We start from the raw sequence: 19848 nt of genomic DNA, 5'->3' as shown, positions 1-19848 counted from the left end.
GGTAACTCAGCAAAGCATTCTTTTTTAAGACTGTCATTCTGCATCCCCATGTTCGTTGTCAAGTCTGAGTCTCCATAATCACTGTATGTGAGAATATATGTTAGGATGTTTTCATTTTAAAACTAATAAGCAATGATTCCTACTTGAACACTGTATCGCTTGTTTATTGTGCTTTCTTCAGCCTCCACCGTCTAAATTTGTCTCTTAGCCCACCTGTAAGCTACACGAATCCCCTCTTGAGTTCGTGGGCCGTGGGAGGTGAAAGTGGAGTGTCAGTTCCGTAACCTTTGGGGGCTGGACAAGCAGAGCATGAGCCGCCAAGTACGCTCCCGCAGTCGTTTAAGAGGACACCTCGGGCTCTCCGGGTCCGCGGGCAGAGAGCCGCGCGGGGCGCGCAGGGCGGCGCCGGGAGGGGCGGGGCTGGGCGGGGCTGGGCGGGGCAGGGCGGGGCGGGCTTGGGTTGGGGGCGGGGCGGCACCTCCTCCGAGACCCGCGCGCGGAGAAAGCAGAGCGAGGTGGTGGCGGCAGGGGCTAGGAAGCGCGGGGGCGCGGCGGCTCGGCCCTGGGCAGCCCCGGCCGGTGAGTGCGCTCGAGGGGGCGCGGGGCCGGGAGGAGCGGGCGGGGGTCCCGGCGCTCGGACGCGGGGAGGACAGGCGAGGACGCGCACGGAGCGCTGAGGGCCGTGCCTCGGCGCGACCCCCGGCTGGGGCTCTTGGCCGTCCTCTCTGCGGCTCTCGGCTCTCAACTCCTTCCTAACACTAAGAGGCAACAAGTGAGAGCTGCCGCACGCGCGCTCTCCGAGCGCGGACAGGCTCGGGTCTGAGGAAGGGCTTTCCTCTGGAGACGCCTCCCCGCAGCCCCCTCAGTGGCTGCGGACAGACTCCGCTAGACGTCCGCCGCCACTGGCTTCTCACCCAGCCTTCGCTCTTCGCCGCTTCTCCAGCGCTCCCAGGGCCCCGCAGACACTCGGCCCTGCCCCGCCGAGGCCCGTTATCTTCTCGGCTCTCGCCTGTCGGTTTCCCGTTCGGTTTCTAAATCTCCTTATCGCCTCTGGCTTCGGCGCTGGGACTGCGCGCCGCCTGCGGGGCCGCCGGGTGCCCGGCCAGGGGAGCTGTGGTTCGGAGGCTGGGAAGCAGCCGGCAAAGTCTGGCCGGTGTCCGCAGCTCGGTGAAGGCGACGAGCCTTCCTGATTTAAAATGTGGTGTCGGCGGTTTCCTGCCTGAAACTCCGCTCCCCGCGAAACACCTGCGGTGCGGGGCGCGCTGCCGCCGTGGCGGGTCTGCTGCTGCGGCCCCTGCGAGCCCCTGACGCATACTTAGCAAAGACCTTGGCTCAGGAAGCCGGTTAACACGCAGTGACCGCCTCACAGAGTGGACTCCCTGGGCCGGGGTGGGGGGCGGGCAGGGGACGCGTGCTGGGCCTTCTCGGTGGAGGTCAGGCCTGCGGAGGTGGAAAACCTGCACCGGGGTCTGTCAGCTGTCGTGGTCAGTTTGGGGTCCACAGCTGGTAAATCCTGAACGGACGCTCTAGCCACAGAAATGGTAATTCGGTGTGTGTGGGGGGGGAACATTGAGATTCCGGTTTTTCTTATCTAAGAAACTGGGAACAACGTGCATAAGCTATAAATGCACATAATATGCATCATTGAGGGTAAGCTTGGAAATAGAGGGGAAGTTGAATATGTAAGTAGGAGCGTTTTTGAAATGAAGTTTGGAGTAGGTTTTTGCCAGGCAGTCCTAATTACTGTAGCATTTATTTGTTCAGAAGACTTTCAGGTGGGAGACCAGAGGCAGGCAAGAGAAATTCAGACTAATTTGCATTAGAAAAAAAGCTGAGAGTGAAGAATTCGTAGGTAAGGTTGCTATGACTGATACCTTAAGTGCACTGCTGGAAAGCGTTCTGCTGTTAGGTAACACCTGAAGCCCCAATCCTGTTACGTAGCATTTCTTTTTTTCTCCCTTTAACTACTCTGAAACTATACAGGGTTACAAGTTCCTCATTAATTTATGAGCGATACCAAAGAATTGACTCAATCCAGCAAGTATTCAAGCACCTTCCCTGTGTGAGGACTTTGCTAAGAGCTGCAGAAGAATGGAAGGTAGAGGAATTTTCCAGTGAAAACCACAGCAAAACAATGGACCCCCTTGTCAGGTGTAGATGAAGTTTGCACTGCCTCTGCAATTTAAATCAAAACAAAGAGAGAAGTGCCTGTTTTCTTCTAGGAGTTTTATGGTTTCAGGCCTCACACTAAGGTCTTTGATCGTTTTGAGTTCATGGCTGTGTGTGATGTGAGAAGATGGGCCAGTTTCATTCTATTTCATGTGGCTGTCTAGTGTTCCCAACATCATTTATGGAAAAGACTGTCTTTTCCCCATTGTGTATTCTTGCCTGCTTTGTTGTAGATTAACTGACCACGCCAGTGTGGATTTCCTTCTGGGCTCTCTACTCTGTTCTGTTGAGCTTTGTGTCTGTTTGTTTGCTAGTACCATACTGTTTTGATGTCTGCAGCTTTGTAGTGGAGCTTGAAATCTGGGAAAACTAAGTTGACTTTTCATCTCATTCTAAATGCCATGTGAGTCCCCTGATAGGTTGGTCATTTTGTAGTTTTTCTACCAGTGCAGGTAGTCTGCATTTTATTAATTCAAAATAAAAAATTTTCTAGGAACTATAACTAAATAAGAAGGTATGTCCATTTTCCCTAGTGTTTGCACTGTCATTGAGTTAATATAGTCAAAATCAACAACAAACATGAGGGGTTGGTGATTTTCCTTTGGTTTCAAACTAGTGAAATTGTACAGAAAAGAAGACAAGGTCACCATGGGTAAATGTAGTCCTCTGGTGCTTCCCATATTTTATTTTATCTAAGTTCTTTCCTGTTGGGAGATAGCTCCAATTTCATGAAGTCCTTCAATTCTTCTTTTGGAAGACAGCTCCAGAGACCAGTTTCAGGAAGTCTTCCATTGTGGATACAAGCAATCATCAAGTACATCATCGCTTCAACTTCACCCTTGTAAACAACTGTATTGGGGGAGGAGACGAAGGGGAGGTAACAGTTCTTTTTAAAAATCTGGCCAAAGCTAAGGATGTTATCCCTAGAAAAGACACACACCACTAAAAATATTGCATATTTTTCAGATGAATAAGACCTCCCTTTAGAACAGGGGCAGTGATTTAGTCAGGGAAATGGAAATGAAGTGAGGATATGGGTAAATCCACAAACTGAGTGGTTAGGACTTAATTTACTTTGGAATGGAATAAATACTTGGTCTTCTGTATAAGTGTTCTGTAAATAGGAAGTAATAATTGTATTATTTGTAAAAAGCTAAAGACAGTAGTCCTATTAATTTCTTAGTCAATATCAGCTTGTATCTTAAATGTTATGAATCCCATTTTTCAATTTTTCTTGTCCTTCTCAAGGAAAGTGCTTCTGAGACTTTTCTCCCAGTGCTGATGTCCCATTCCGGGCACTTTCTCACAAACCAACTTTTGTAATCACTAATTGTTCGAGATTGGAATGGTTCAATTCAAACTTTGAACTTGCTGTCTCACAAACACATACTCATGTTCACCTCTGGGAAGGAGGGGGGTGTGTGTGTGTGTGTGTGTGTGTGTGTGTGTGTGTGGTATTACATAACTATTATATTCAGTATAAACCACTGTGATAGGGGTGCCTGGGTGGCTCAGTGGGTTAAAGCCTTTGCCTCCGCTCAGGTCATGATCACAGGGTCCTGGGTCGAGCCCCGCATCGGGCTCTCTGCTCAGCGGGAAGCCTGCTTCTACCTCTCTCTGTGTCTGCCTCTCTGCCTACTTGTAATCTCTGTCAAATAAATAAATAAAATCTTTAAAAAAAAAAAAAAAAAGAAAAAGAAAAAATAACCACTGTGATAGCAGTAGTTGCATCTTGGGAGAGAGTTGGTTGGTATTAGGAATCAGCATCAAGAAACATTTTGGACATAACTTCTTTCAAAGAACAAACCAGCAACCACTGGATTAACTTTCCTTTCTTCTGTCCTAGGGCCGAGGAGCAAGCTCTCCCTGCTCCAGCTCTCAGCCCTCTGGGGACCTGTCCCCTGCCCTCTGTGCTGTACATTGGACTCGGGTAGGTAGAGAGCCACCTGGCAGTAGGAAACTGGGAGGGTGGGTCATACATAGGTAGTGATGGATTTGACGATGAGCACGGGATTTCTTAACGCTTCCAGAGTCCTGAATCGTACACCACAATTTGGAAGAAAAGGGTAAGAGAGAAGATGCCAGAAGCAGCACAGCTTACTTTCTCTTTTTTTAACTTGGATCAGGACCAGCGTAACTGATCCTTAGATATGAAGCAGCTTTGACTTATCTTACTGAGTGACAGCTATGGAGTTGGTCACAACCTTAGAATGCCACTGGTAGACATTAATTGGATGAGTAAACTGGTGGAAATCATGGTTTTATTTTTGTTAATATTTTATTTATTTGAGAGAGACAAAGTGAGAGAGAGGGAGAGCAGAGAGAGAAGCACACTCCCTGCTGAGCAGGAATTTTCCCCCCACCCCAACATGGGGCTTGATCCTAGGACTCTGGGATCACAACCTGAGCTGAAGGCAGACACTTAACTGACTGAGCCACCCAGGTGCCCTGAGATCACGGTTTTAATCCAAGCTCTGACCTTAACTAGGTATGTGATCTTGGACAAGTAACAAGTCAATTAGGTTCTTTGGACATTCATTTTTTTCTGTGTCATATGGGATCAGTGATTCTCAACTACTAAAGCATAATTCTGTGCATTTGAATCACAGGGAGAGTTTATAAAAAAGAAAAGTGCTGGGTCAGAGATTTTGATTTAACTGGACAGGGGCAGGCCTAGGCATCTCTCTTTTTCAAAAGCCTCCCCATCCCCCTTCCAGGAAACACTAATGTCCAGCCAAGATCGAAAATCACTAGGTTAAATAATCACCAACAACTGATTCTAAGTTTATGTCACCTGAAGATAGAAAGCAGCCCCATAAAATCCCTTCTATCATAGCCTGGCCCAGGATTACATAGACTCAGTGGTAACCAAGCCTAGCATGCCTTCCTAAGAAGCAATCCCTGTCAGGTGATTTCAGTTTATGCAGGGAAGTTGCTGCGCCTTCTCACTGGTTCAGTATTACCACAATGCTTTGCGCGTCCTTAGCACCCAGTACATTTTTTTTTTTAATATTTTATTTATTTATTCGACAGACAGAGATCACAAGTAGGCAGAGAGGCAGGCAGAGAGAGAGGGAGAAGCAGGCTCCCCGCCGAGCAGAGAGCCCGATGTGGGGCCCGATCCCAGGACCCTGAGATCATGACCCGAGCCGAAGGCAGAGGCTCAACCCACTGAGCCACCCAGGTGCCCCGAGCACCCAGTACATTTTGATGGACTGAACTTGGTGTAATTCTGCCTATCCAAGATGATTAACTGTTCCTAAATGTCCCCAGAGACGATTATCTCTCTCTTCTGGGTATCCATGCCAGTGTTCAATAGCCTGTTGAAATTTTTTCCTAGAAGTGATCTGTGACTGGTAAGGGTATGGGAGAAAAGTGTCAGCAAAGGATAAAGATGATGACCTTGATTGTTGCTGAAATGTGAGCTTCTGTGTCCAAACTAAGATAAAAAAGGTGATCCTCACACCTTCTCAGGTAGTTGTAGACTCTCCAGTTACCAGAAGCGGGACAGGAAAAAAAGAGCATATTGTTTACCTTAATCATTTGTTTGGGACCCAGTCTTGTTGCCGTTACATTGTTAATTCTGTAGAGGTTCACAGTTTGAAAATTATTCTTAAGACTTAAAGATGTAACTTATTGTAATCCATGAAATTTATTTCTTTTATCCTGCTCTTTTTTCTCCTACTCCCCTTAACATCCCAAAACACCTAGAAGAAGATAAAAACTGTGTATTTTTGACTGTCAGAGCAGTAAAAGAGAAATGGACATGAGTCGACAAAAGATAGGCAGGCATTAAAGAGGAAACCTCGAACAAGGGTAAGAAGGCCCATGGATTACAAGGAGCTGCACTTAATTTCTTTCTTTTCTCTACTCTTCACCTTAGAGCTGCTCCAAGTTTATTCTCAGGCATTCCAAAATTCAGGCGAATCATTGTATTTCACATGCTGTGTGTTGAAAAATACGGATTTGTGGCCCATGATTCCAGCATGTTCCCTGCTGTCTTCCAAACATGGTGGAGAGAGCATGTTTCTGTAGGCGAACTGGCAGGCTGGACACACGTGGTCTCATCCAGCATTGGCCAATCCCAGGGCCTGGGCTAATTCTAAATAATGTCTTGGGTTGGGGAATGTATTTTTTTCTTAGCTTAGGAAAGCTACTGACACCAGAATGCTTTACCTTTGTGTTTGACAGGAAAGGGCCTTACCTGGTATCAAAAATCTAATGGAGACCTACAGAACCAGCTCAGCCCCCAGCCCTTTCCATCTGCCTAGAGCTGGTTACATCCCTGCCATTAAAAAAAAAAAAGATCTTGTATTGGATTCATTTTTAAATGTTTATTGCTGATCATTATTTTCAAATATTTAATAATATTGGCACATGCTGTTTCATTATTTCATAATTTATTCTTTATCTTCTTCTTAAATAAATTAAGATAGAGTAAATGTGGGGCGCCTGGCTGGCTCAGGTGGAGATTGTGACTCTTGATTTCACGGTTATGTGTTCAAGCCCCACATAGGGTGCAGAGATTACTTAAAATCTTTTTTTTTTTTTAAGATTTTATTTATGTATTTGACAGACAGAGATCACAAGTAGGCAGAGAGGCAAGCAGAGAGAGAGAGGAGGAAGCAGGCTCCCCGCTGAGCAGAGAGCCCGATGCGGGGCTCTATCCCAGGACCCTGAAATCATGACCTGAGCCGAAAACAGAGGCTCAACCCACTGAGCCACCCAGGTGCCCCTGATTACTTAAAATCTTTAAAAGCAAGATAGAGGAGTAAATGGACTCTGAAAAGATGGGTTTTGTCCTCATAACTTTAAGTTAAAACTCTAAGTAAAAGTCTTAATTATTAACTCAAATGTCCAGTGATGTGTTTAAGCATTGTTCCTCCCACAAACCTAATTTTTGAAGTTAATAAGTATTGTTAGGGTTGTTTTGGTACCTAAAATAATAATTCATTTGCTTTTTTTTTTTTTTAAGATTTTATTTATTTATTTGACAGACGAGTAGGCAGAGAGGCAGGCAGAGAGAGCCCTCTTCTCCTCCCCGCTGAGCAGAGAGCCCGACATGGGGCTCTATCCCAGGGCCCTGGGATCATGACCTGAGCCTAAGGCAGAGGCCTTAACCCACTGAGCCACCCAGGTGCCCCTCATTTGCTTTTTAAATCTTTACTCCCTCAAAACAATTAAATGTTGCAAGGTAATCTGAAAAGAATCTCCAGTGGAAATATTGCAAGGTAATTAGAAATGATAAAATTTTCTTAACTAGACCCTGTCTGATCGAACACTTTTAACAACAGAGTCTAAAGCTAGCAGGGGTTTTCATTTCTTCTTTTCTTCCTCAGTTCACTCTTTCATTCAGCAAATGACCATTGAATTCCTGTTCTGTGCCTGTCCCCTTTTGCCTTTCATTCTCATGAAGGGAAGAGGTCAGACAGAAAATGAATTAATGTACAGTGTGAGCCAGAGAGTGATGTGTGCTATGAGTAAAAATAAAGCTGGGAAGAAGGCAGTGGAGAGGCTGGTTGGGCAATTTTTTAAATAAGATAGTTAGGAAAAGCTTCAGCTGAGAGAATGATGTTGAGCACAGTCTTGAAGGTGGTGACGGAGAAGGTTCTGGGGAGCTCTGGAGCAGGAGTCACGTGCATGCCTGGCACACAGCAGGGAGGTCCCAGTGGCTAGAGCAGAGTGACAAGGCGGGGAGTAGGAGGAAATGAAAGTGGCGGGTGTGGGCAGAAGCCTGGGAGAATGCTGAAGATGGAATGGGGCCTTTAGGACCTTTTCAGAGGGGTTCTTGTGAAGTGATAGGAAGATGAGGTTTCTTACTCTTCAGTCAAAAATTCTATCAGCCCTGTGATCTGTTTTTCTGTTTCATCTTTGTTACACCCTCCTGATTGTCTCCAGCTTTCCCTTCCTCACCAATCAGCCCCAACCCATTCTTTCCCTTGGGATTCCTTTCTCCCCAAGGCTGGCCATGAAGTGGGATTCAGCCTCCCATTCTTCTTGCTGGCTTGGTACCCTGCAGGTGAGGCTCTCCCTTCCTTTTAAAAAAATGCACTACTAGGGGGCGGCCAGGTCCTCAGTCGGTTAAGCATCTGCCTTCAGCTTAGGTCATGATCCCAGGATCCTGAGATGGAGCCCCACATAGGGCTCCCTGCTCAGAGGTGAGTCTGCTTCTCCCTCTGCCTGCTGCCCCTCCCCCTGCTTGTGCATGCGTGCTCTCTCTCTCTCTCTGTCAAATAAATAAATATAGGGGCACCTGGGTGGCTCAGAGGGTTAAGCCTCTGCCTTCAGCTCAGGTCATGATCTCAGGGTCCTGGGATCGAGCCCCGCATCAGGCTCTCTGCTGAGCAGGGAGCCTGCTTACCCCTCTCTGCCTGCCTCTCTGCCTACTTGTAATGTGTCTGTCTCTTTCTCTCTCTGTCAAATAAATAAATAAAATCTTAAAAAAAAAATTAAAAATAAAATAAAAAATAAATAAATATAAATCTTTAAAAATAAAAAATAAAAGAATACACTACTAATTGGTAAAGAATAAAAACTGTCAGGTAGTACCAAAGCCAACAATGGTGAGAGAAGTTAATAAATGTATGCAAATATATCTTGGTTTCTCCTGTAGCCTAGGTAGAAAGGGGCCGCACTGCTGGTTGGCTGAATTTAGTCTGCGTGTTTTGTTGGGTCTGTACGTGGTTTTATAAATACTTGTGTAACATTGAAAAGGTGATAGTTTTGTCAAAATGTTGTTTCAAGTTCTGTTGAGAAATTGGATGTTCTGGGGCGCCTGGGTGGCTCAGTGGGTTAAAGCCTCTGCCTTCAGCTCAGGTCATGATCCCAGGGTCCTGGGACTGAGCACTGCATTGGGCTCTGCTCAGCGGGGAACCTGCTTCCTCCTCTCTCACTGCTTGCCTCTCTGCCTACTTGTGATCTCTGTCAAATAAAAAAATAAAAAATCTTAAAAAAAAATTGGATGTTCTGTTTATATGAAGTTGTGGAATGCAGAGCCTGGGTGGCTCAGTCAGTTGAGCATCCAACTCTTGGTTTCTGTTCAGGTTATGATTCAGGGTCCTAAGATCCAGCCCCACTTTGGGCTCTGCGCTCAGTGTGGTGTCTGTGTAAGTTTCTCTCTCCCTCTCCCTCTGCTCCTCTGCCTCCCCACCTCCCCCTACACTCTTTCTCTCAAATAAATAAATATATAAATATCTCAAATATAAATATATATTTATATATAATTTATATCATAAATTATATTTTATATATAACATATTTGATTATATTAAATATATAAATAAATAAGCATATCAAATAAATAATAAATAAAAGTTATAGAATAGGCAAAACTAATCTTTGGTGATTTTAGGGATATGGCAGGGATTAACTAGATATAAGCCCATAGAAAATTTCTGGTTGACAAGAAGGTTCTATTTATATTAGTTTGAAATGCACAGTGGAGCTCATTAAACCACATACTAATGTGGGCAGCTCAATATATGTAAATTGAACCTGAATGTAAAGAAACTTTTTAAATGGAAGCCAGTATTCAGCAAGAGCTGGGTGGGAGCTAACTACTTTGGGTTGACACAGGCTCTCTGGGTCTCTTCAGTCCTTGTCATTACCCACCAGGCCCCATGTTGGTGATTTTCACAGCAGACTCTCAGTGGTTCTGGTTTCAGCTGTCATTGGGGACCTGGTATGTTAATTGACAGCAGAAAATATAGTACCTGCCTCTAGGGTTATACGTGAAGCAGGTAACAAAAACAAACCTGATAGGTTAGATCTGTCAAGCAGAGTATCTGCATCTATCTCTCAGTTAGTGGTGTTCTCAAATCTGGGGTTCTGAGAGGTCTCTGAACATGACTCTCACTCTTCAACCAAGAGTCTCCTGTGTTTGCAGACACCTTCTCTGAGAGGATTCAAAAAGTCCTGTGTACTCCTATCTTCAGTACTTACAGCTTGGTTTTTTCACGTTTGTTACAAAAATAATAGTGTGTACTGTGGAAATCCTAGAAAGTACAGATTAAAATAAAATTACTCACTCTTCCACCATCCAAATGAAACATCTGTTTACAGTTTTGTGGTAAATGCTTTCAAATCCTTCTCCATACTTCTGTGCATTTTATATTAAAAATGTGTTTGATTGGGGTTCATGGGTGGCTCAGTGGGTTAATAAGACTCTGCCTTTGGCTCAGGTCATGATCTCAGAGTCCTGGGATCGAGCCACCCCAGTCAGGCTCTCTGCTCAGCAGGGAGCCTGCTTCCCCCTCTATCTCTGCCTGCTGCTCTGCCTACTTATAATCTCTCTCTCTCTGTATCAAATAAATAAAATATTTTTTAAAAAATCTAGTATAACACTATGTTAACTGTACTGGAATTTTTAAAAGTTTAAGAAATCAGTTAAAGAGACAGAGATATATATATGCTAGAAAAGATGAAAAAACATAAAGCAGTCCAGTAAGTCCAATATCAACCTATTACTCTGGAAAGAAAAAATCAAAATAAGAATGGGGGGAAAGAGATTGACAAGTAACTACTAGGAAAAAAGTCCTGTAGTTGAGATCAAAAGGACCCATCCAGTGAATGGAAAAAAACATCCTTACAGGCATACAGTCATTATATAATTTCAGAGTCAAGGATACAGCAAGTCTCCTAAAATTAGTTTCTAAAAGGGAAGATGAAATTACTTAAGATTAACATAAAGTTTCTCATCAAAGAACTGGACATTAAATGTAATAAAGCAGTGCCTTCAAAATTATGAGGAAAGGGGCACTGGGGTGGCTTAGTCGGTTAAGGGGCCAACTCTTGATTTCAGCTCAGTTCATGATCTCAGGGTCATGAGATCAAGCCCTACCTTGGGCTTAGTGCTGAGCATGGAGCCTGCTTAAGATTCTCTCTCCCTCTCAGTTTGTCCCTTTCCCTGGTCACACACACTCTCTAAAAAATAAAAAAATAAATTTAAAAATCATGAGGAAAATGATTTTGAACTTAAAATTCTATTCCCAGTGAAATTATCCAGTAGGTGTGAGGATGACATGAAGACATTTTTGGGCATTCAAAGATTCAAAGGACCCTTTCTGATCAATTACCTAAGGATGTGCTCCAGCAAAATGAGGCTAGAAAGTGAGAAGGAGGAAAATGTGAAAAAGAGTGTAACTCCCTAAGTGCAATTAAAATAAATCCTATGCTGACAGAGGCCCACCAAACTTAGAAAGAAATTAATACAAATTAGGTCAAGTAATCATTGAGCTCCAAGAGAATGACTTTAATTCTATTCAATGGATAGAACCAGTAATGAACAATTTTAATGTAGTTATAATAATGGGACTTCTGGCAACATGAAGGACTAAGCTGACACATATGTACAAACACACAAAAGCAAAAGATAAACTTTAAATAAAGTTAAACTTAGGGGTGCCTGGGTGACTCAGGAGGTTAAGCCTCTGCCTTTGCCTCTGGTCATGATCCCTGGGTCCTGGGATCAAGCCCCGCATCGGGTTCTCTGCTCAGCAGGAAGCCTGCTTCCCCTCCTCTCTGCCTGCCTCTCTGCCTACTTGTGATCTCTGTCAAATAAATAAATAAAATCTTTTAAAAATAAACAAATAAGGGGCGCCTGGGTGGCTCAGTGGGTTAAAGCCTCTGCCTTCGGCTCAGGTCATGGTCCCAGGGTCCTGGGATCGAGCCCCACATCGGGCTCTCTGCTCAGCGGGGAGCCTGTTTCCTCCTCTCTCTCTCTCTCTCTCTCTCTGCCTACCTGTGATCTCTATCTGTCAAACAAATAAATTAAAAAAAAAATCTTTAAAAAAAATAATAAAAATAAACAAATAAATAGTAAAGTTAAACTTAACTTTAAATAAAGACTAGCAGAAGAATGCAGAAAAATGTTTTGTAAGAGCAGTGAGTGCAAGCTTATTGTCAGCACAACCTAAAGGAGTTTCTCTGTGTGCTGTAGATCCTAGGGTGAAGGGATGCGGTTGTACCCTGGAAAGAGGACATGGCCTCAGGCCTAAAGAGACAAGGAACCACCCCTTCTACCATTTAATGTGAGCTCACTATTTTAAAAACCTGCCAACTGGGGCATGTGGGTGGCTCAGTCGGTTAAGTGTCTGCCTTTGGCTCAGGTCATGATCTCAGAGTCCCAGGATCAAGCCCTGTGTCAGGCTCTCTGCTTTTTGGAGAGTCTGCTTCTTTCTTTCCCTCTGAACCTCCCACCTCTCATGCTCACTCGCTTGCATGCTCTCTTTCAAATAAATAAATAAATACAGTCTTTAAAAAAATAAAAATAAGATGAAATATGGTCCATTAAAATAAAGAAAAACCTACCAACAACCACAAGGAAGTATCAGCAAAGAAAACAAATAGAAGAATTAGATCCTCGAGAATATAAAATAATGGAAATACAGTAACAAAATCTTAAGTGTGTTAAAAATTCTTAAAGAGCAAAAAAGAATGCAAAGCAAGGAAAAATAGTACACTATGAGAAAAAGAACAGCATATTTCAAAAAGAAGGTATAGAAGTAAAAAATAGACACTGAATTTTTTAAATTAATATTCTAGCTAAACAACATATTAGAGCCAAAGGTGAATTAAGTAAATTAGGAGTGGAATCAGAGAAAATTGCCTGGAATCAGGTCATTGAGATAAAAAGATCGGAAATGTCAGAGCTTAAAAAACACAATGATATAATGAGAAGTTCCAGCAAATGTCTAATAGAAATTCTAGAAGGAGTAAGGGAAGGAATTTTCCTTTATTTATCCCATAAGTAAACAAATTTAAATAGTATTACAGGGAGGCCTGGGTGGCTCATTGATTAAGCGTCTGCTTTCTGCTCAGGTTGTGATCCAGGAGTCCTGGGACCAAGCGCCACATGGGGCTCCCTGTTCAAGGAGCCTAACCCTCCCCCTACTCATGCTCTCTCTAGCTCTCTCTCACACATGCTTTCTCTCTCTCTCTTTCAAACAGATAAATAATTTTTTTTAAAAAAATAGTAATACAATTTAGCAAAAATACTGGGAAGTAAGAAAACAATATTCATCTTTAATGGTTATACATTCACAGATGTCTAAATTCAGTGATTTTAAAAAGTAGCTATATCATTCTGTTACTTAGAATAGTAGTTCTCAAACCTTTTTAATATATTTTTTAATTTTTTATTTAAATTCAGTTTAGTTAACATACAGTGTATTATTAGTTTCAGGAGTAGAATGCAGTGATTTCTCAGTTGCGTGTAACACCCAGGGCTCATTACATCGTCTGTCCTCCTTAATGCCCATCACCCACTTACCCCTTCCCCCCAGCAATCCTCAGTTTGTTTCCTGTAGGTAAGAGTCTCTTATGGCTTGCCTCCCTCTGTTTTTTATCTTATTTTATTTTTCTTTCCTTCCCTTCATCTATTTTTGTTTTTAAATTCCACATATCCGTGAAATCATATGAAATTTGTCTTTCTCTGACTGACTTATTTCACTTAGCATAATACCCTTTAGTTCTATCCATGTCATTGCAAATGGCAAGATTTCCTTTTTTTTTTATTACTGAGTAATATTCCATTGTGTATATATATACCACAACTCCTTTACCCATTCATCTGTCGATGGACACATGGACTGTTTCCATAGTTTGGCTACAGTGGACATTGCTGCTATAAACATTCGAGTGCATGTGGCTTTTCGAATCACTATTTTTGTATCCTTTGGATAAATACCTAGTAGTGCATTTGCTGGGTCAGAGGGTAGTTCTGTTTTTAACCTTTTTTTTTTTTTAAGATTTTATTTATTTATTTGTCAAAGAGATAGCACAGCAGGAGGAGTGGCAGGCAGAGGGAGGGGAAGAAGCTGACTCTCTGCTGAGCAGGGAGCCCAACGTGGGGATCATGGGATCATGTCTTGAGCTGAAGGCTGACACCCAACCAACTGAGCCACCCAGGTGCCCCCTGTTTTTTTTTTTAAAGATTTTATTTATTGGGGCTCCTGGGTGGCTCAGTGGGTTAAGCCACTGCCTTTGGCTCAGGTCATGATCTCAGAGTCCTCGGATAGAGTCCCGCATCGGGCTCTCTGCTCAGCAGGGAGCCTGCTTCTCTCTCTCTCTCTCTCTCTCTCTCTGCCTGCCTCTCCATCTACTGTCAAATAAATAAATAAAATCTTAAAAAAAAAGATTTTATTTATTTGTCAAAGAGAGAGAGAGAGCGAGAGCAAGCACAGGCAGAGTGGCAGGAAGAGTCAGAGGGTGAAGCAGGCTCCCTGCTGAGCAAGGAGCCTGATGTGGGACTCGATCCCAGGACACTGGGATCATGACCTGAGCCGAAGGCAGCTGCTTAACTAACGAAGCCACCCAGGCGTCCCGGTGCCCCCTGTTTTTAAATTTTTGAGGAAGTAGTTCTCAATCTTAGAGATTTGGAAATGTGTCAAAGTGACTAAAGGATGCTTCTAGCATTTAGCATCAGGGACAAAGATGCTAAGTGCACAGGAGAGTTCCATGCAACGTAAGTCCCACCCAGAATACTAATAGCACTTATTAAAATGCTGATGTAGAGTTCAAAATAAATCCACCAGAGGAACTAAGAAAAAAATGATTTTAAGAAAATAGTTGCTTCAAGGAATAAGGCTACCTTTGGGGAGAAGAGGAATGGAAAACTGCTACTTTTCTGAACTAACCCTCCTGTAATATTTGCAGTTTTATCCTGTTTGTATTATTATGACCTGAATTTACCATTTTAGAAAAAGAAATGACTGGCAAATCAGTAGATTCTTCTTCTGTTTTTACTTCAAGTTCAGAATTTTTTTTAGATTTTTTTTTTTTTAATTTGACAGATTATAAGCAGGCAGAGAGAGAGGGGGAAGCTGCTCCCTGCTGAGCAGAGAGCCCAATGTGGGGCTTGTCCCAGAACCCTCAGATCATGACCTGAGCCGAAGGCAGAGGCTTAACCCATTGAGCCACCCAGGCGCCCCTACCCTGGAATTTTTTTTTTTTAAGAGTTTATTTATTTGACAGAACACAAGCACAAAGCACTGAGTGGAGATCTGACCTGAGCTGCAGGCAGACACTTAACTGGCAGAGCCACCCAGGTAGCCCTCAGAACTTTTTCATATTAAAATATCTGTCACTTAAACCTAATCACCAATTTGAATTGCTGAGCTTTTTACCCCAAAGAAGATTCCAGAAGCATATCTATTAATGATCTTTCAAGTGTTCCAGCTGAAAAATAAATCCTAGAATTTATCAACTTATGGAGTCACAGCAAATCCGTGTTAGAGAGGACTTCATTTTTTTTTAAAGATTTTATTTATTTATTTGTCAGAGAGAGAGGGAGAGCGAGCACAGGCAGACAGAATGGCAGGCAGAGGCAGAGGGAGAAGCAGGCTCCCTGCCAAGCAAGGAGCCCGATGTGGGACTCGATTCCAGGACCCTGAGATCATGACCTGAGCCGAAGGCAGCAGCTTAACCCACTGAGCCACCCAGGCGCCCTCAGGGTTGTGATTTTAAACCTCCCATTGGGCATAGAGTAAAGTAGCCGAAGTATCTAATTATAAGGAAAGTGGTTAACTAAATCATTGTAAATGTATATTAGAAAATATTATGCAACCATTAAAAATTATGCTTCTGAGGTTGTTTATTAATGTGGCAAAATGCTTATGATATCATGTTAAGTAAAATATCTTTAATGCAGTGGTTCTGGGTAGCTCAGTCAGTTTGGCGTTGACTCTTGATTTTGGCTCAGGTCAGGATCTCAGGGTCTTGAGATCGAGCCTTGCATTGGGTTCCATGCTCAGTGTGGAGTCTGCTTCAGATTCTCTCTCCCTCTTTCTTCCTCTCAAATAAATCCATAAAGTCTTCAAAAACAAATTTTAGCTCAGTCATTAAGCATCTGCCTTCAGCTCAGATCATGATCCCAGGGTCCTGGGCTCGAGCCCTGCATCAGGCTCACTGCTCAGCAGAAAGCCTGCTTCTCCCTCTCCCATTCCCCCTGCTTGTGTTCTCTTTCTCGCTGTCTCTCTCTCTGTCAAATAAATAAAATCTCAAAAAAAAAAACAAAAATAAAACCAAAAATTTTAATGCAAAACTATTAAGATAATATCATGTGAATATACATTATATATGCACAAATTATGTATTTATAATATACACTCAACATGTATTATTTATGCATGAGAAAAATGAAGAATTTCCAAATTTCCACACTGCTCATATATTTTATAAGGAAAAAAATAATGCTTTATATATCAAAGGCCCTTGATCTCATTTCCTAAAGGATATTTTCTTGCCGACAATCTCTTTCTCCCATTCCCAGAACTTTCTCTTCCCCTATATGCTCTCTCATTTCATATGCTTCTCCCCACCTGTAAGAAATCCTTAAAGGAGGTGGAATGCTGCAAAGACATTAGAGGACAAGCGTCCTGAGGACGTTTACCATAGCTTATTGATCTCTAAGCCAGCTTGGATGCGACAGCCAAGCATGGAAGTAGAAACTCAGTTGAATCATATTGAATGCATGAGTAGAGACCTAAGACATTGAGAAATGGAGCAGATAAAAGGAAGTAAGTGTGAGATTGATTTAAAAGGTAATCATAAATATGTATGGAGTCCCTTATTCTAAGTGCTTTATAATTCTTACATTAATCCCCAGCACAGCACGGTTGGGACTGGCTAGACAAATTATGAGCATTCGTATAATGGCGTGCTATGCACCTGTTTAAAAAACAAAACAACAAGGGGGTGCCTGGGTGGTTCAGTCGGTTGGGTAGTATTGACTCTTGGTTTCAGCTCAGGTCATGATTTCAGGGTCATGAGATAGAGCCCCATATCTAGCTCCATGGTCAGTGAGGACTCTGCTTGAGATTCCTTCTCTGCCTCTCCCCTCCCCACTTGCGCTCTTGCTCTCTCTCTCAAGTGGATAAATAAATCTTTAAAAAATGAGGACTCTATTTTATAGTGATATGGAAAGAAAACCAAGAGATATTAAGTGAAAAAAGCAAGGTGCAGAACAGTATTAAGTTATGCTACCATTCATAGGAGACTGTGTTCATGCCTGCCTGTGTGAAATACTTCTGGAAAGACACACAGGAAGTAGACACTATGGTTGCCTCCCAGCCATAGAATGGAAGTGAAACTGTAATTTAATTCTTTTTATACATGCATTTTTCAGCCATGTGAATATATTAGGGATTCAAAAAGGTAATTAAATGAAAATGGAGGAAAATCATTATTCCCATTTTCAAATAAGCAACCTGAGATCAAAGGAAATGAGGTTCCCTGCCCGCAGCAGTAGTAACAGTCACACGTACGGAGCATGAGCACGTACTGTGTCCCATGCCCCACGATCGGTACTTGGGAAACATTTTCTAATTTATTCCTCACAGATCTATGTTGAAGTGTTATGTTTATTTCAGTGTTACAGCTGGAGAACCTGAGGGAAACAAAGAATCTATTTTCCAATCCTGGACACTTTTGGAAGTGATAATTACTCTGGGACAGTGAGTATAAGCCAGGACCCAGGGTCACTCCACTTAGAGAAGACAGATAGTGTGCCAGATGTCCTGTCATCACGGCAGAATTGGAATGTGGTCTGTGTCACTCCACAGCCTGCACGCCTAACTGCTGTTTACAGATAAGCAAACGAAGGGACAGAAAACTGATGTCGCTTGCAAAATGCACACAGCTGTTAAAGTGCCAGTTCCGGCCTCCAAATGTGGTCCTTCTGAACCCAAAGCCTATACCATGTGATGTGTCTCTGGTTAGAAATCTAATAATTCTTTGGCAGAGGAATTTAAGAGGAGGGTGATATATCTGTAAGAAGAGGGAAAGGATGGGCAGAGCCCCAAGCTAAGTCCTTTGGTACATTTGGTGTCCCCCCCATTCAAAGACCCCGAGAGAGCATTCAGTCGCCAGATGTCTGGGAGACTGCTGACTGCAGGGGTGTGTGCCCAGTGTTTCACGGATGGTGGTCGCCCCACAGAGCTTCTCATCCACATTCAGGAGCAGCTTGCACAGATTTGGGGGCCTTTGGCTCTTTGTAAATATTGGACACCGTAGTTCATCAATGATTGTTCATAAGGAAAAGCAGATAATATATGCTAAGAGTCCTAGAAGACAAGAGAAAAGGAAGCAGCTTTTTCAAATTGCTTTTAGGAAAAGACTGATAAAGTCATGAGTGAAAAATCATTTTCTGGACTACATCTCACGAAGCCTTTTCTATATGCTAAGCCCATTATAGAAAAGTTTGTGATCTGGGAAGTTTAGAAAATTTTCATAATAAATAACATTTATTTTTGTTAGTGGTTCATGCTGATGCCCTTAGAGAAATTATGTGAAAGATATAGTAAGTTTGGGCATGTGGCTGCATAATTGGAAGGAAAAGATCAACCTAGGCATTAGGACTAATTTGACTATTATGTAATTAATTATAGAATTACAATTAGAGTTATAGATATGTAAGTTGATTACTTTGTAAAGACGAACAGATGCCCTGAAACCCTCTCTCTTCTGATCCCTCCAGTCCACAGTGAGGAATATTCACAAACTGAAAAACATTACTGAACTGGTGTGTGTGTGTGTGTGTGTGTGTGTGTGTGTGTGTTAGTGGTGGTGGTGGTGGTTGGGTGGGGTGTGTTAGTTTCAGACAACTGAATCCATTCTAGCTAAATCCACAGAGATTTTATTGGTGTTTTGAATAAGCATGCCAATTACTGATCTCAGAATGTTGTCACTAGAAATATAATTTAAGAATGAGGAGGAGGGCCCTAGGTGGCTCAGTCGATTAAATAGCTGCCTTTGGCTCAGGTCGTGATCCCAGGGTCCTGGGATCAGGTCCCACATCGGGCTCCCTGCTCAGCAGAGAACCTGCTTCTCCCTCTCCCTCTGCCTGCACCTCTGCCTACTTGTGCTCTCTACCTCTCTGTCAAATAAATAAATAAAATCTTTCAAAAAAAAAAAAAAAAGAATGAGGAGGACACTAAGACTCAGTTTCTGTATAGTCATTCAGCAAGCATTTTTGAGCCCTAAGTAGCCATCACTGAACAGAAATCCACAGAACTGAGTTTCCGCTCAGTTTCGTTTCCCAACAGGTTGTTCCTTTCTCTCTCTGCGTGGGCTTTAAACAATGCAGGTTCTGGAATTACTAAATCGGCATCTCTAAGTGACCTGGAAATCTGTCATTTCAAGCTCCCTGGATGACTCAGACACACTTTCTGAGTATGGAATCTGCTGGATTCCATAGTTGGCCCTGTCATAACGATGCTGAACAGCTCAGATGCTTGAGAAGCAGACCCAGGGCTGGACCCTGACCCTGACCTCCATGTTGGAGCATCTCCCACAGAATCAGTGTGAATCTTCATTATCGGCAAGCAACTAATGCTTGCCTTAATTAGAAGTTAAAAATGGTGCCACTGTTTTGTCATAGTTTTTTTTTTTTTTTAAAGATTTTATTTATTTATTTGACAGAGAGAAATCACAAGTAGATGGAGAGGCAGGCAGAGAGAGAGAGAGGGAAGCAGGCTCCCTGCTGAGCAGAGAGCCCGATGCGGGCCTCGATCCCAGGACCCTGAGATCATGACCTGAGCCGAAGGCAGCGGCTTAACCCACTGAGCCACCCAGGCGCCCTGTCATAGTTTTTATTTATAAATATGTGTCTTTTAAATAGGGAACAAGGTTTGTGTCTTCAGAATCTTTTTGGAGAGGTCACTCACCCCTGTTTGAGTGTAG

At 43.0% G+C, this 19848-nt stretch overlaps 1 protein-coding gene across 2 annotated transcripts in view; it reads left to right on the top strand.

Moving 5' to 3' along the window:
* The first annotated feature begins 475 nt into the window (after positions 1 to 475).
* The window catches only part of SLC26A5 (solute carrier family 26 member 5), a 60731-nt gene continuing 41358 nt past the window's right edge, over positions 476 to 19848 (top strand). For both annotated transcript variants that reach the window (XM_032304171.1, XM_032304172.1), the window contains exons 1-2: positions 476 to 579; positions 4016 to 4099. The gene's annotated coding sequence lies outside the window, so the exon portion shown is untranslated. The remainder of the gene's footprint in view (positions 580 to 4015; positions 4100 to 19848) is intronic.

This window comes from Mustela erminea, chromosome 11 (assembly GCF_009829155.1).
Source record: "Mustela erminea isolate mMusErm1 chromosome 11, mMusErm1.Pri, whole genome shotgun sequence".
NCBI lineage: Eukaryota > Metazoa > Chordata > Mammalia > Carnivora > Mustelidae > Mustela > Mustela erminea.
This window is presented reverse-complemented; position numbering and strand designations above follow the sequence as displayed.